General features: G+C 36.7%; 1 long non-coding RNA gene across 4 annotated transcripts; it reads right to left on the reverse strand.

Annotated features, from left to right (window-relative positions):
- Positions 1–3,880: 3,880 nt before the first annotated feature.
- LOC309477661 lies at positions 3,881–9,640 on the reverse strand. Of its 4 annotated transcripts, none has more exons than XR_014198683.1 (4): positions 9,605–9,640; positions 8,401–8,459; positions 6,908–6,941; positions 3,881–4,798 (listed from the first exon to the last, which is right to left on the reverse strand). It is a non-coding gene; the product is annotated as an uncharacterized lncRNA (long non-coding RNA). The 4 variants fall into 4 exon arrangements; XR_014198684.1 differs by having other exon boundaries at positions 6,908–7,128; XR_014198685.1 differs by lacking the exon at positions 9,605–9,640 and having other exon boundaries at positions 8,401–9,597.
- Positions 9,641–14,240: the final 4,600 nt, after the last annotated feature.

Here is a 14,240-nt window from a genome sequence, read left to right on the forward strand (position 1 = left end):
TGTGAATCCTGTTCGGCTCCGAGGCGATAAGCGATGATGCAATGTTTACTTCCGGGCTTTATACCCGCGCTGGTAGGCGGGCCGCGGATTGCAAATGTTGCATGCCAATTCAGTTTCTCTTTCATTGGCTCGTTGTTAACTCTCTCGAAGGCAATTGGCTCCCTAGCGTGATCCCAATTCGTCAGGGGAACTCCCCCGACGAGGTGTCGGAGTTCCCTGCTGACGAAAGGGAACTCTCCTTTTTAAATAAAACATTAAATTGTTTAATTTTTGGAAGTTAAACTACTACACTTTTTTTTTTTTTTTTTTTTTACAGCATTTATTTCTGGATAGAAGGTTTTCTGTTTTGCTTTTTTTATATTACTGTTTATGACACCAGAAAATTCTTGTAGATTCAATGAAAAGTGGCTCCTGTACTGTCTTCGTAGTGTAAAATGGCTCAGAACAATAGTGTGACTTTCTGTCATTCACTGTTTATTTAGAGAAATATACAGCCACAAACTTACAGTTGTACATTGTAGCCTACATAGAGAGTGTTTTCCAGATATGGTTAAAAATGGTTTCTGTAGATTAGTTATGCAATAAAAGTCAGTCACTGGCTATCAGTTGATATATTTCCCTTTTTTAGCCTTACATTTGTTTGCATAATATATTTGCATAACTCGTTGATTGTGACGTGTAGCAGATGAAGTTGTGCACATATATTCTTGTGACAGCTATGAAGTCAGTCTATAAAACACAGCACAGAGATTTATACGCATCCAGAGAGACTGGACATTCACTCTTCAGGTGACAAACTACTCAACTTTATATTTTCTGTATGAACTTAGGTTAGAGATTGTTATTAATAGATTGTGATTGTTATTTATAGAAGATAATTTTAAAATGGTAAAATAACCAATATATTGACACCTTTTTCTGAGACTGACTCTTTGCTAAAATTCAGCAATACATAAACTTAATTCAACTCATTTTGAGCATTCTGTGTGTACCTGAGACTTTACTGTATGTGTGCCTAAGACAGAGACTGCAGTCTTGAAAGGTGTATTTGAAAGAACGTACATTTATAAATTAATGGATTTTGTTTCTATATTACCATTCATAACAAATAAGACTTCAAGATTGAGAACATTCATAAAAATATAGAATTGTTAGGGCCTGAGCACCGATGGTGTGAGGACCCTCTTGGAATCGCTGCGTTTATTTTTAAAAAGTGAATTTTTTATGAAACTTCTTAATGTAAGGAAAATGTACTTAACTTTGCTTTCCACTTTCCCCCCATATCACGATTGCAAATTTATTGAAGTATTAATTGAAAGTATGGGATATTAAAGGTGCATTAAGCAACTTTTTCATGTTAAAAATACCCGTTTTCTAACCCATACATGCTTAAACAATTGCCTGATGGGCTGAATGAGCCCTTCTCTGATCACTGAGATTGTCTCTATAATCCTGTAAAGTAAAATAAATAAGAGGGATTCGGGCCGGAATTTTAGACTGGGCGTGACGTCATGCGCGTTCACGGCACGCTCACCTGGCTGTCTGGCAGGTTTGTGTATTCGCCGCCATTCTCCGTAGAAGATGGATTCTAAGAGACCGGCTTGTAGTTCATTTCAAACACCAACGCAAACTCCACGTAAGATAAAAAAAAGAAAACTTTTGTCCGTGAGCGTGCACACTTCTGGCTGCAGTTTCGCTTGCCGCCAGAGGGGGCATAGTTCTGCAAAAACTCAGAGACTTGCGCAATGCACCTTTAAATATTAAATATTAAATATTAAATTAAAGTTACTTTTACAGAAGCGCCAGGAAAGACATTCACGCAGAACACATTCGACCCCTCTATTGGATTCCGTCGTTGGGGCGGTGAGTGGATCCTTATCAAAGCATATAGTTAATCATTACATCGTAATGTACATCATATACATGATTCAACCATTACATTGCTATATGTAGCCTCTTTTCCTGCCCCTTCTTAAAGTTCTTCACTGTGGAAAAGACAGTCCGCACGTTGATGGAATTGGTTACATGTTTGTGACGGCAGGAAACAGGCAGTGGTTTACTGCAGTTTTAAGGGGATAATACTAAACAATGGTGTTGACTTATGAATTTGCACATGGTTTGTCTTAAAGTATATTAAAGACACCACATATACATATAAATAACATTTAAAACTTGATTTCCACCACAGGGGGTATTTAAAATTTTTGTGAGCTTTTGGACTGAGAGATAAACAAGAAGATGATGAATAATTCTACAGTGAACTTCACATCTGAAGCATCAACTCATGTCTCAAATTATTTATTTTTAGTATCTAGACTGGACATTTGTCTGTACTTCATCAATGCCTTGTTTGGTCTTCCTACACACTCCTATGTTATATGGCTCATCATCACAGGAACAGGAAGTGGAGTTGCATCAGAGTTCTTCAACCTCAATCTCTCTATGTGTGAGATTGGAACCTGTCTGAACTCTTTGATGGCTATAATTTCTTTTTTTACTGGGTTTTCACATCCCACAATATTAGGATGTTTTTTTTTAGGACTATTCATCACTGGTCGTCCTTTGTTTCAGTGTCTGATCTGTGTTGAGCGTTACCTGGCAGTGGTTCATCCTGTAACCTTTCTGAAGTTCAAACCTCTCAGACCCAGCGAGCATAAAGTCGTCTAGAAGACGTCTAAAAGACGTCATTCTTAGACATCCAGAAGACGTCCTCACAGGAGCCAGAATGAAAGTTTTTTTTACGTCTTTTCTGGACATTGTATAGACGTCAATTAAAGACGTGCTAAAGACGTCATTCTTAGACATCCAGAAGACGTCCTCACAGGAGCCAGAATGAAAGTTTTTTATACGTCTTTTCTGGACATTGTATAGACGTCATTTAAAGACGTGCTAAAGACGTCATTCTTAGACATCCAGAAGACGTCCTCACAGGAGCCAGAATGAAAGTTTTTTATACGTCTTTTCTGGACATTGTATAGACGTCATTTAAAGACGTGCTAAAGACGTCATTCTTAAGCCTGGAACACACCAAGCCGACGGTCGGCCGTCGGGCAGTTTCCGTGTGTCGGCCGACTAAATCTTCTCAGTGTGTTCCGCACCGTTGGCTGAAATTGGTCCTCGTCGGCTTTGTAACGGCCGATTCGACATGTTGAATCGGCGTCGGGCCGTCGGTGAAAGAGGGAACTCTGATTGGCTGTTCAGCTTAGTGACCGAGTCAGTGCACGAGAATAATAGCAAAATAGCGAGCAAAGTCAAAACGGTACAGATAGAAGGCTGTTCTAATGATATGTCATCTTATCTGAGTGTTCCTTGGCGAATATTTCAATATTAACACGAGAGGAGTGGAATAAAGACAGTGTTTAGCAGGATTGATATTCAAAACGGTAAGCACGCACTGCTTTGTTTACGGTTTGTGTAACTGCAGCCGGCAGCGCCGGTTTCCCTTTTTGAATGACGAATATAGACGAATATATCTGCAGAAATAGACAGCTGTCTCATTTACACGCAGGCGCAGAACGCGCATTCTAGCTGACAGTCGGCTGTAGTTCTCTCTGTGTGTTCAAGTGCAGCCTTTTACCCCGACGCGAGGCGACAACACAGTCGGCTTTCATCAGCGCTAGTTCGTCTGCGTCGGCTTGGTGTGTTCCAGGCTTTAGACATCCAGAAGACGTCCTCACAGGAGCCAGAATGAAAGTTTTTTATACGTCTTTTCTGGACATTGTATAGACGTCATTTAAAGACGTGCTAAAGACGTCATTCTTAGACATCCAGAAGACGTCCTCACAGGAGCCAGAATGAAAGTTTTTTATACGTCTTTTCTGGACATTGTATAGACGTCATTTAAAGACGTGCTAAAGACGTCATTCTTAGACATCCAGAAGACGTCCTCACAGGAGCCAGAATGAAAGTTTTTTTTACGTCTTTTCTGGACATTGTATAGACGTCAATTAAAGACGTGCTAAAGACGTCATTCTTAGACATCCAGAAGACGTCCTCACAGGAGCCAGAATGAAAGTTTTTTTTACGTCTTTTCTGGACATTCTATAGATGTCAAGTAAAGACTTGCTACAGACGTAATTGTTAGACATCTAAAGGCAGTCAGAATAAAAGTTGTATTAGAAGTGTTTTCTGTAGTAGAAATGTCAAAGACTGTTAAAGACCCATACTGACATGGAAATCCTATATGTGCATTTTTCAAGGATCCAACTTTAAAAAATATTTACTTACAAATATTTACAAAACAGTGGCAGTGAGGGAGCTAGTTCTCACTGAGAAAAACCCAGTTACTCAATGTTAATGGTTGTCGTGTCATGAAACTGCAGACACACAGACCATAGACCTAAATAAGATTTTAAAGAATATTGATAATATTGAATATTCAATTGAATAACTGTGTAGTGTATATACTTGCATTTGTATATCTTAACAATATAACTGTAATAAACTGCTTACCATTTTCCTGTAAAACAAACTAATCACTCCAAGAAATCAACTATTCAAATCTCAAAATATATTTTTATTACTATTTTGTTCTGCTGGACCAAAACTTAACAGCCGGAAGACTAAAGTATAAATGAACACAATACAACTTAAAAGCCTGAACAGTAAAGTTGTAAATTAACACAATTTCCCTTTAAATAGTCTATAAAATGTTGTTAAAACAATAACATAACAATTAACAAAATATGGCTGCTATAAGGTTCACAAGCTTCATTTATAGCAGCAAGCAGTTTCAGATGATCGCCTACAGACTTTATTTGGGCCTCTATTGCAGCTGGGTCCCATTTCATGACAGCAGCTACAATCAAAGCAAAAAAATCCACATGTTAAATAAATAAATACAAATGCCACTGTTGTGGTTTAGCTTATAGCAGAGATACATAGTTGAAAATTTTTGTACTCGAATCAATTAAATGAAATAAATCACAAATCAAGTAAAATTACATCAAGCCTGATATAAGGCATTCCACACACACACACACACATATAGGTGCCATTTACAACTGCATGCGATTTTAGTGATCGGATAGCTATATGATCTTGAAAAGACCAGGATTAAATGGCCTCCGAAACGCATTCGTGACGCATTTGAATCTGATTGCTCACACCACTTCAGGAGGTGGTCTGGGCCGCATTCCAGAAGAAACTGGACAAGTGTAAATGCATCTGGTTGTTGAAACCACATGTAAATTTTACTCCTCCCAAAAACGCTCTAAAATAAAGTTGTGAGAGCGTGTTTTAGGCTATATGTCATGTTATAGCAAGTTATGACGACGCTACTGCCGCATCGCCGCTGACCATCTAACGTTATTCATCAAGCCAACGTGCAAACTATCGCAAATTAAAGTGAAAGTAAGTCCCCGATGCTTAACACACAGTTATCATCATTAAAAGTAAAGAAACGAAATGATCTTACCAGGGCTGTTGCCGCTCTCTCCTATTGCTGTCTTTGATTTAGAAATTTTAACGGATGATCAATAAAATGCAGTTCATATCTGTTGCTTTCGGTGATGTGAACGCCATTAAATTTGCATAGCGAGGGAATCGAAGATCTGATTTATATCCATTTTGCAAAAACACATTTATGTGACCAGGTGTAAATGGAATTGTTGTGATAAAACAGATAGCTATCCGATCTGAGAAAACGCATCAAGTGGCCAGGTTTAAACAGCCCCATATACACACACACACACACACACACACACACACACACATATTAGGGGTGTAAGTTAACGGTTCACAAAATTCATGGTTCGGTTCAATACGATACACTTGTGTCATGGTTCGGTACGTTTTCGATACAGGAAAAAGAAAGAAATGCCAGAGAAATTTCCTTGATTTAATATTTTAAAAAATAAATAATTTGTATTAAACGTAACATCATAAAGTATGATTTTTTTTTTTTACTTTGAGGAATGATGAAGCTATAATCGACTCTTAGAAGCATGTAAAACAGCTACTTGAAAAAAAAATGTAATGTAATATTGTAGTTATAAACAAAGGTTTATTTTAGTTCAGATTAACTTTGAGGGCAGTAATTTTATTCATGTCAAAATAAAACCAACGTAATGTAACTTGAAAGCATTATAGCCTACTATTCCTGCCAAACTTCCATGGTTACAGTTTGTTTTACTACAGTAAATCCATGGTGAATGTTGCTGATCTGTGGACACTGGATTGTTCATTCATGGCACAATATTTCCATGTCAGCGCTGTTTGATCCGTTAATAACAGAGATATATGAATGCTTCTCAATAGATCTCGCAGCGATGTTATTACTTCAGTGGGGATCTCTTAGCGCCGTGTAGTAACAGTGTCGATTGATCAAGATCGGCTCGCGCTGCACTGGTCCAAACTGATAAACGGCCCGTGAAGCACATAATAACAGCACCTGCTTTCTGGTCAGTTAGCCTACAGTACCTGCTTTTTTTGTGGAAACCAAATCTTTTGATTGTGAGAGAGCCATGTGTTAAAAGTCAGATGGCACTTTGCTACTTTATGATTTGCCCTATGTCTGAACAAAAGAAATAAAAGTGAACTATCTATACCATATTGAATTGCATAGCATCATATTTTTGCAATGCGTTGAATCGAAATCGAATCGCACCGGATCGTAATAAAAGTGAATCGTATTGCATTGCATCGGTAGCTGGCAGCTGCTTATATGTATCATTAATGTATTGTATCGTTGGCTATGCATCGAGATGCGTATCGTATCGGCCTCAGTTATGGAGATGCACATCCCTAATACCTATATAGGAAAAGTAACTACATTTACATACTGTGAATCGTTTTTGCATCGACATTTTCTTAATCTTACACCCCTAATATAAACACATATAGTACTTTGGAGACCAATAGTGTTGAAATAACATTGAGACAAAGGAGGTAGAGGACGAATACTCACTTCTCTTGGTAGCTGTTCTGATGAATGACGGATCCTGGCCACAGAAAGATAAAAGAGAGAGGTAAAAGGGGGGAATTAATTAGCATGGGTCACATTTCATTCGTTTTGTCTGGTATCTAAAACTTATGTCTGATAGAAAAATGTGCATCACCAAAAGAAGGAACATGTAGATTAACACAGTGGATCTGTCCAAACGGTAATCGTTTTAATAACATTGTCATCTGTACAAAGAAAAAACGTTTCCGTTTTTAGTACATTGTTGATGTGTAAAAGATCCTTAAGTTTGTGTGTTCTTGACGTCTTTTCTTTTAACCCTGCAGGTAGTTACATTAACGCATCTGTTAATAAAAGTTTTACCTATGGAACTTCGGTATGATGAAAATGTGTGTAATATAGCAAACCCAAACAAACAACTCAATTATTCTATGTTAAACTTAACTCTTCCACCATATCTACTTTAAAATGAAACACAGGAACTTGCCATCCTAGGTCACATTACCATAAATATAATATAAAATTACTATAAGATAAAATTACTTCAGTTAATTTACCATTGGATGCATGTCCCCCTTTGCTAACCCTTTTGTGGAAGGGCTCTTTGTGAAGAGATTTAGATGTTTGCTTCGAACACCCCTTTAATTGTACATTTATTAAATCACATGTAATGTTTATAAATAATACTAGGTAAAGGAGAGCAAACTGATTCCCCCTTCATTTTATCTACCTTATGCCGACCGAAAGGTATATGATTTTCTTTCTTCAGATGAAAACACATATTTTAGAAAAAATAAACTAGACTTTTAGAAATATTATCCATCTCTTGTGTTTGTGTGTCAAATAATGCAAGTGAATAGACACCAAAATGCTGAAGGTCGAAAAGTCCAAGAGCATTGTAAAGCTCACATGATAAGTGCAGAAAACATCTTGTGTGAACAACACAGCAAGCTGTGAGTACGCTGTATGAAGTTTCTGGCGTATGCACTTGCATTATATTGGCTTACAATAATGGATAATTTTTCAAAAAATCTTTGTGGAAAGAAAGTCAGATATATATCTAGAATGGCACGAGAGAAGAAAAAAAGAGATCATTTTTTAATTTCGGAGTGCATTGTGCCTTTAAAATTGACTGCAGATTTAAATACTGGGTAACACTTTATTTCGATAGTCCACTTTAGACATTCTACTAACTATAAGTAACTTTGCAACTACATGTCAACTATCTGTCATTAGAGTATTAGTAGACTGTCTGCTTAATATTTGCTAACACTCTGTTTTGTTGGTCCCCTAACAGACATTCTACTGACTATAAGTTACTTGGCAACTACAAGTCAACTTATTCTCCTAACCCGAATCCTAACATCTAAACTTAACCTACCAGTCTATTGACTGTCTACTACAGCCTACTAATACTCTAATGAGAGTTAGTTGACATGTTAGTGAAAGTGGACTATCGAAATAAAGTGTAACCAGAAGATACTGCAGTGGATACTTACTAGTGATGGACTTGTTTCTCTGTTGGTGCCTATTCTGCTCCGTAAGTCCAATGCTTGATCTAAAAATATATATATTTTTTTAAAGAGTTTTAATAGGATTATTGATCGCGTAACATAGGACCATTTTTTAATGTTCCATAAGTGTTATATAAATCTGGAGAACCCTTACTAAAAATTAACAATGTTTTGCGACACTAACCAAATGGTAATAAATTATTGTAATACGTAAAATAGGAAAGAGGCCGCACTATGCATAAACTTTTATTTGCAAAAACAGGTTTCGGCGCGTGCCTTCATCAGTTTCCACGTGCCGAAACGCATTTTTGCAAATAAAAGTTTATGCATAGTGCGGCCTCTTTCCTATTTTACGTATTACAATTATCCAGGCCAGCACTCTAAAAGTTTATTAATATATGCAGTGAAGCCTGCTCCTATACTCACTATCCACCATAAAAACATGGTTTCTACACTATAATAAAAAAACATGGTTAATTTAGCAAATGTCCTTAAAGGATTAGTTCACCTCAAAGTTGAAAATTGTGTCATCATTCACTCACCCTCAAGTTGTTTCAAACCTGTATGAATTTCTTTCTTCTGCTGAACACAAAGAAAGATATTTTGAAGAATGTCGGTAACCAGACAGACTTGGGTCCCATTGACTTCCATAGTAGGGAAAAAAAATTATATGGAAGTCAATGGGACCCAAGTTACAGACATTCTTCAAAATATCTTTCTTTGTGTTCAGCAGAAGAAAGAAATTCATACAGGTTTGAAACAACTTGAGGTTGAGTAAATGATGACAGAATTTTCAACTTTGAGGTGAACTAATCCTTTAAAAGAACAGCTCATCCAAAAAAAAAAAAAAAAAAAAAATAGAGTTATCTCATTATGTAGCTTACTCACCCATATGTTGAAATTGTATGAGTTTCTTATGTAGAACCATAATTAAGATATCTTGAAAAATGCCTTTTATTTTTGTCATAGGCAACAATGCATACAGTTGTTTTATTCCCAAAATTCTTGTGTTTCACAAAAGTAAGTTACAGGTTTGAAAATACTTTCATTTTGAAAGACATTTATTTTTGGGTCAGCTAGGCCTGTAAACTCAAGAAGATAAAGCTTGTCTGGAGGGTTTGAACCAGTGCATTTGAGCAGATTCACATGTTCTGCCTCTATTTCACGTGTATTTTATGACAATACTCACCGCATCTGAACATCGTGTGGCTGGATAATATTTATTCCACAAATGCCTGGATCATGAAGGAAACACACACATACACATCAATATTAGTTATTTGTTTTACTTACTTACGGAGACATTTGCAAAAGCTTGCTAAATTGACTCACCAGCTCCAAAACATATTATTACGACTCGTTAATTTAACTGATCGGTTAGCCATCCCGCGATCAATAGATTCATAAGCCTAGTTTGCAGATTCTTATAGTATAAGACTGTGACAGTTCCTTTCTGTCTAAAGATACAATATATTCTCAGTTCACTCGTTGTAAGCTCCCATGCTGAGTTTATTTTATCATAAACTAAGTTAGACAAGTTACACATGCTAGCAGCACATAACATTAATACATTGGAATACCGTATGCACTAACAATATTGCTCTAATCGCGTTTAGATTCTCAATTTAATACACTAGCCTATATCTTGATGTAGCAGAATTTGTATAAAATAAAGTTTTACCTTCCGTAGATTGCAATATTTCCGTTGATAAAATTCTTTGTCCATATTCCTTGTTTGTTCTTCATTTACATCCAGCAACACCCAGCAACTCGCTCAAAATAAACATTTAGCAGTCCGATGAAAAATAATCCATGTTTTAAACGATGTAAAACCCACAGAATAGGCAAATATTGAAGATCCCGCGCAGCAGCAAAGCAAACACCAACTCACTCAACTGACGTTTATTCAAACTTGACTCGTAAAGGCGCGCATAGTTGTCATTGGCTAGATTCCTGGATGACAGACAGAATAAACAGAGAATAACCAATCATGCTCAAAACAGCTAGGAGAGACAGCCAATAGTGTGGCAACATTGCAATTACAGGGAAATATGAAAATATAATATAATATATAATAAAAAAAAATATATATATATATATATATATATATATATATATATATATATATATATATATATATATATATATATATATATTGTGTGCTATTTATTTGGTTGTTTTTGTAGGCTGGCTGTTATATTTAGGCTAATCAATTGGTTAAATTGTTTTTTCATTGCAGTGCATGATTAAAAATTCAACAATAAAAATGAAAGATTAAAAATACTGTAAGAACTTACAGTAACTGACCATATATAATATTTATTTACCACTGTTCTGATAAAGTGCAATTTAATAGAGCAAACAGTATATTAAACAGAGCAAACACTGCATATATTCATATACAATTCTGTATGTAGATCTATATGAAAATCTAAGGAATTGGCATCATGGTGGTGACAGTTACATTCATGTGACCCATAATGACCCTTTTACACTTTCACAAATTATTGACCTTTCCTTTAGAAACACTCTTATGCCTAATAATGTCAACATCCATTTTCACCCTGTGTGGCACAGTTACACAACCTGTTGGTTTAGAGATAATCCTCTGTCCAACGCAACACTTTGGTTACATTGGCATAATTCTATACAAGTTACAACATAATACCCCGGGTTTCACACTTCACAGGCAAGCCTGTAGTCCCAGACTAAAATGCATGTTTGAGCTGTATTACCTGAAAGCAACATATCTTATGGCAGTGCCATTGTTTTGTCTCAAGATGCACGCCAGTAATGTTTTTTTTTTTTTCTAAGGCACATTTTTAAAAGCTATAATTAAATACCCAAATTGAACTAAGGACAAATCCTGGCTTTATCTAAACCCTGTCTGTGAAACCGGGTCTGGGTTAGAAATTAAGGGTTAAGGTTAACCTTAACCCTAACCTTAAGACTTGTCTACAGACTTTTATTTAACAGCATGGTGTTAACTGCAGTGGTTAGGCCTTTAGCATTGATAAAGGACAAAAATCTTCTCACTGTGACAGTCTGTTTAATAAAGATTGTTTGTATGGATTGTCCCTAAACTAGAGCTATTGATGCATTCAAGACATGCCTAGTATCATAAAGATCGTATTTACAAATTGAACACACATGAACGCCGCCACAATGATGAAAATATGAGTAGGAAGCTTGGGATTTTCTTTAATCCACAATCTCGAGTTATGAGTGTGTCAGTGAGAAACATTGTGGAATACCACAATACTTGGGTATTTAGCAGTTACATTGTCAGGCTTTTCCATTTACGATGAAGTAAGCTAATGCCTGCACAAAATATGACAGTGTTATAGTATAACAATATAACATGTAGGCTAATGATACATTTTACAGTGGCTTCATAAATTAATTTAAAACATAAAAAAAATTAAAAAAATTGTAAAACCTCATGAATACAAACTTCCCAGAAGGACTTAAAAGTGCCATGTGTGCATCATGAACCCTGTTGGTGTCTGACCAGCAAGATCAATTTAACAGTTAATGATATAGTCCGTAACAGTCAGTTAATTAATTTACAGATATTGTTTGTCATTTTGTTCTGAACTAGTTCTGGCTGTCAGTGGACGTTTAGATTATGGCCATATTGGACATCTTTATTCACGTCTTTTATGGACTGTTTCTGGATGTCAACGGACGTCTAGATTATAGTCAGTATGAACGTCTTTTCTGAACTAGTTCTGGCTGTCAGTAGACGTTTAGATTATGGCCGGATTGGACATCTTTATTCACGTCATTTATGGACTGTTTCTGGATGTCAACGGACGTCTAGATTATAGTCAGTATGAACGTCTGTTCTGAACTAGTTCTGGCTGTCTGTGGACGTTTAGATTATGGCCGGATTGGACATCTTTATTCACGTCTTTTATGGACTGTTTTTGGATGTCAACGGACGTCCAGATTATAGTCAGTATGAACGTCTTTTCTGAACTAGTTCTGGCTGTCTGTGGACGTTTAGATTATGGCCGGATTGGACATCTTTATTCACGTCTTTTATGGACTGTTTTTGGATGTCAACGGACGTCCAGATTATAGTCAGTATGAACGTCTTTTCTGAACTAGTTCTGGCTGTCTGTGGACGTTTAGATTATGGCCGGATTGGACATCTTTATTCACGTCTTTTATGGACTGTTTTTGGATGTCAACGGACGTCCAGATTATAGTCAGTATGAACGTCTTTTCTGAACTAGTTCTGGCTGTCAGTAGACGTTTAGATTATGGCCGGATTGGACATCTTTATTCACGTCTTTTATGGACTGTTTCTGGATGTCAACGGACGTCCAGATTATAGTCAGTATGAACGTCTGTTCTGAACTAGTTCTGGCTGTCTGTGGACGTTTAGATTATGGCCGGATTGGACATGTTTATTCACGTCTTTTATGGACTGTTTTTGGATGTCAACGGACGTCCAGATTATAGTCAGTATGAACGTCTTTTCTGAACTAGTTCTGGCTGTCAGTAGACGTTTAGATTATGGCCGGATTGGACATGTTTATTCACGTCATTTATGGACTGTTTCTGGATGTCAACGGACGTCCAGATTATAGTCAGTATGAACGTCTTTTCTGAACTAGTTCTGGCTGTCTGTGGACGTTTAGATTATGGCCGGATTGGACATGTTTATTCACGTCATTTATGGACTATTTCTAGATGTCAACGGACGTCCAGATTATAGTCAGTATGAACGTCTGTTCTGAACTAGTTCTGGCTGTCTGTGGACGTTTAGATTATGGCCGGATTGGACATCTTTATTCACGTCATTTATGGACTGTTTCTGGATGTCAACGGACGTCCAGATTATAGTCAGTATGAACGTCTTTTCTGAACTAGTTCTGGCTGTCAATAGACGTTTAGATTATGGCCAGATTGGACATAATTTCTCAGTGTCATTAATCGACTAATTCTGGCTGTCAATGGACGTTCAGATCATGGCCTGGACGGGCGGACTTGATATCAACCTGTTTTGTACGTCCACAGACGTCGCTTGCTCAGTGGGGATATAGAGTGATCTGCTGCACTGTGGCCTGGATAATTATTCTTGCCTCCTGTTTGGTCTGCATGTTTACAACAAGTCAAGTTCATTTTTATATTTACATATACTTCTACTCGATTCAGTTCCTCATCTTCCTCTCCATCCAGTTGTTCTGCTGTGTGGCTGTTCTCAGAGCTCTGAAGCAGTCAGGACCAGGAGAGAGAGGGAGAGAGAGAGAGGTGGAAAACCACATGAAGAGAAGAGCATTTCATGTCATTCTAATAAATACTGTTACCATGTCCACTATATATATGCCATTTATTTTCGCAGGGTTCTCTTTCATTCTGACACAACTGTTTATTGCGGACCTTTTTTCTTTTGGTTTGTTATGTTTTATTCTGGCAGGTTTTGGTCAACCTGTTCTGTATCTGCACCGCACTGGAAAACTCTCCTGCCTTTTCCTAAAACAAGGAGTTTACTGGACATTTTCTTTTTTGAATAGCTTAATTTGGACATTACTGTTGTTGTTGTTGTTGTTTTTTGTTTACTTACAATACTGTAAATTACTGTATAATTTCAAATAAATTTTCACAAACACGCTAATGTGAACCTGTGTCATTTAATGGTTTATTTAGAGAGATTCTCCACCACAATTATTTAATTATACATATAATCCTTGTCTGCCTCATTCTACATTCAGAATAACTCTGTGTTTATTCGATAAAGTTTATATAAATGTTTACCAATTCAAGGATCGTCACAGATTATTTAATTTGACCTGAAATCCCAGCCCATCTTTCAT

This window comes from Leuciscus leuciscus, assembly GCF_965113295.1.
Source record: "Leuciscus leuciscus genome assembly, chromosome: 16".
Taxonomy (NCBI): Eukaryota; Metazoa; Chordata; class Actinopteri; order Cypriniformes; family Leuciscidae; genus Leuciscus; species Leuciscus leuciscus.